This window comes from Rhinopithecus bieti, unplaced genomic scaffold (genome assembly GCF_001698545.2).
Source record: "Rhinopithecus bieti isolate Rb0 unplaced genomic scaffold, ASM169854v2 scaffold_56174, whole genome shotgun sequence".
NCBI lineage: Eukaryota > Metazoa > Chordata > Mammalia > Primates > Cercopithecidae > Rhinopithecus > Rhinopithecus bieti.
In genome coordinates, this window is record NW_016824749.1 from 304,474 (window position 1) to 307,249 (window position 2,776).

Sequence of the window (2,776 nt, forward strand, 5' to 3'; positions counted from 1 at the left end):
AAGAAAAAACCTGAGTCCTGGTCTCCCGGTTGCAGTGTGTGGGTTGGAGGCTCCCAGTTAACTGTGGAGGACACGCCGCTGCTGCTGGCGGTGCTGCAGGAGGAGAAATCTGCGTTATCCAGGGCCAGGGTCATAAAGCTTCATGTCTGTTCAAAGTAGCAGAGTCTGGGCTCTGCTCTGGGAGTCAGAGCTGGGGGCCTTTAGGGCGCTTCCTATGCAGAGAGCCTAGGTTTATTAGAAAAGAGAGGAACTTCCTTTTTTACCATCTAGCCTTCACCTTGGCAGGGAGACAGGTGTTTTGAGTAGAAACCCTTCAACTCAATGTGTCAAACCAGTGCCTCAGCAGAGCTGTGCCTGGCCTGCCCGCCTCTCCCCTGCCCTCGGTTTTGGTCCAGAGTGTATTTTAACTGTCTGATGTCTCTCTTGGTTAGTGTGAGTGAAATGCCACAGAAAACCAATCGCATCCTGTGGGGAAGCTGAAATCAATGCAACCAACAATTATGTTAACAGTCTAGTTAAGAATAAAAAACAATAGGACAGACGTGCCTTGGTGGAGGTTTATTTTCTATGGAGAAATAAACACAGTTGCTGCTTTTGGACTCCACTCTGTACAACACGGTAATGAATGTGGAGTTAGGTGGTGACTGAAGAATTTGGATTCTTTCCTCCAGATTACAATGCTCGTTAAGGAGCAGCCTGTAATGAAATCTGCGACGTGAGCTTAAAACCAGCTAAGTTATTATTATAAAAGTCACAGTCTGCACAGGGCTTCATAAATTCACACCAGGGAGAGCTTCTAACAAGATTCCCACCCTCCACCCCCCAGGCAGACTTCAGAGCTCCTTGCTGGGTCTCCACTCAGAGGCTTATCCCATGGCCAAGCAGGGACGGCCCTTGTGTGTGAAAACACCTGGCCGCCCAGCTTCGGGAACACTGAGCACTTTCGACATGACAGTCCCCACTGGCCCACACTGCATTTCTTACAGTGAGCTTGGTTTTTAACTGCATCGTTTTGCTTAACAAGTTTTTTTTTTTTTTTTTTCCTACAAATGTAACCTTTTCCTGTGTTTCCTGACTGGGACACCAGCCGGGTATTCTAGCTAACTTTGGTAGATGTATATCACTGTTTCTTTTGCCAGCCTTGTTTGAAAAAATCTACATGTTGCTTGCCCTGATCAATCCATCACTACCCTTGAAAAGGTCATGGTTCTCTCATCAGGAAACTTTTCAAAAATCCTTGGCTGTGATTTATCTTATGTTACAGGCTCTGACAGTGATTCTCCGGAAGCGAGGCCCATTAGTTTCTTGTAAGGTCATTCCCCTGCTGTCGCATGCAGAGTGAGTGTCATTTATGCTTGCCTGAGTTGGAAACATCCTCTCGGGTGATCTCAAGGTGGGGCGAAGGCAGGGCCATGACTGGTTTCTGTGTGAGACTGACTCAGGTTAGACAGGTGGTCCATGGGGGAGAGGGAGGGTGTACCCTGTAGGTGGTGGAGCCTGAAAGATAACTCTTATGTTCAATCCTGCTTCTCCAAGATTCAGTTCACAAAGATAAGCATGCCTTGAAATATTTAATATTTTATCTTATTATATTCATATTCTGTGGTTGTTTAAAAATTCTTCAATATGTTATAAACAAATGTATCTGATTCCCTGTAAGCTTCATAGGGACGTTAATTATTACTGACATGAGGAATTAAAGGCAGCCTAGATATTATTTTTAGAAATTACAGCATTTGAAAATCATATTCAGTGAATTTCAGATAAATTATATCTATCCTATTTAATACTCAGTAATGTTTAGTGAAAGGGTCAAACACTTTGGGGTGAAAAGTGGCATTATGAAGTCAAATAATTTGTTTTCATGTTTAGGAAGACATTTTGAGGGAGATAGTTTTGGTTTCATGAATTCTCTGTGATAAGGGCAAAATCAGATGTTATATAGGAAGAATTTATGATACCCACACAATTGTAAAATCTCACTGTTTTCCCATTCAATACTCTCAGCCACTAAAATATGTCCAGTGTATATTTTCTGTTTTTTCTAGATATATTGTCATTTCAAATGCTCATTTATTCCAGAAGCGCCTGTTAGGACATTGTACTTATTTCCTTTCAGTATAAGGTCCTGTGTTGCCTACTGAGAATGAAACACTGAAGAAGACAGAAAGTCCCACCTTGAAGAGCTTCCAAGTGTAGTGAGTCTCCTGGCATCAGGTATGGCTGGTACCATGGAAACACTTGGCTGACTGTGCAGGAGACACTGGGTAGGAGGTGGAAGGCGATGGCAAGAAATCAAGTTCAGGTGCAGGGGACACTCCTGAGAGCATTCCTACTCTGTCCCCGTGGCCTGAGTGGCCTTCTCAGTTGCACAGGTAGGTTTTCTCTGCTCTGCACTCCCTCTCTCCCAAGGCACCCTTTAGAAAAGTGTAAATTTGTAAGGGTGGTTAGCCCTTGACTTTATCCCATGTCTGCAGTAGGGGCACCAACACTAGGACTGAAACTATTGTTGATCAAACCGTCAGGGTTAATGAGTCACATAAGTTACATTTATGGACTGGGAAAGAAATGGAAGAAAGTCAGAGTACAAGTAATAAAGGGTTACCAGGTCCCTAGACCTGAAAGGGCTAATACATTCATGCAGTAGGTGTCTGGGATCCTCACATGGTCCTTCATGTTTAGGAACACGATCGCTGGTCTTCACTACACAGACCAGAGCCTGCCTGCCTTTCGTGGTCCTTCACGTTTAGGAACACGGTCGCACGTCTTCTCTACA

General features: G+C 44.1%; 1 long non-coding RNA gene across 1 annotated transcript; it reads right to left on the reverse strand.

Annotated features, from left to right (window-relative positions):
• Window positions 1-543: 543 nt before the first annotated feature.
• LOC108522405 (uncharacterized) lies at window positions 544-2,418 on the reverse strand. The gene is made up of 2 exons (XR_001883454.1): window positions 2,178-2,418; window positions 544-1,561 (listed from the first exon to the last, which is right to left on the reverse strand). It is a non-coding gene; the product is annotated as an uncharacterized LOC108522405 (long non-coding RNA).
• Between the last annotated feature and the right edge of the window lie 358 nt (window positions 2,419-2,776).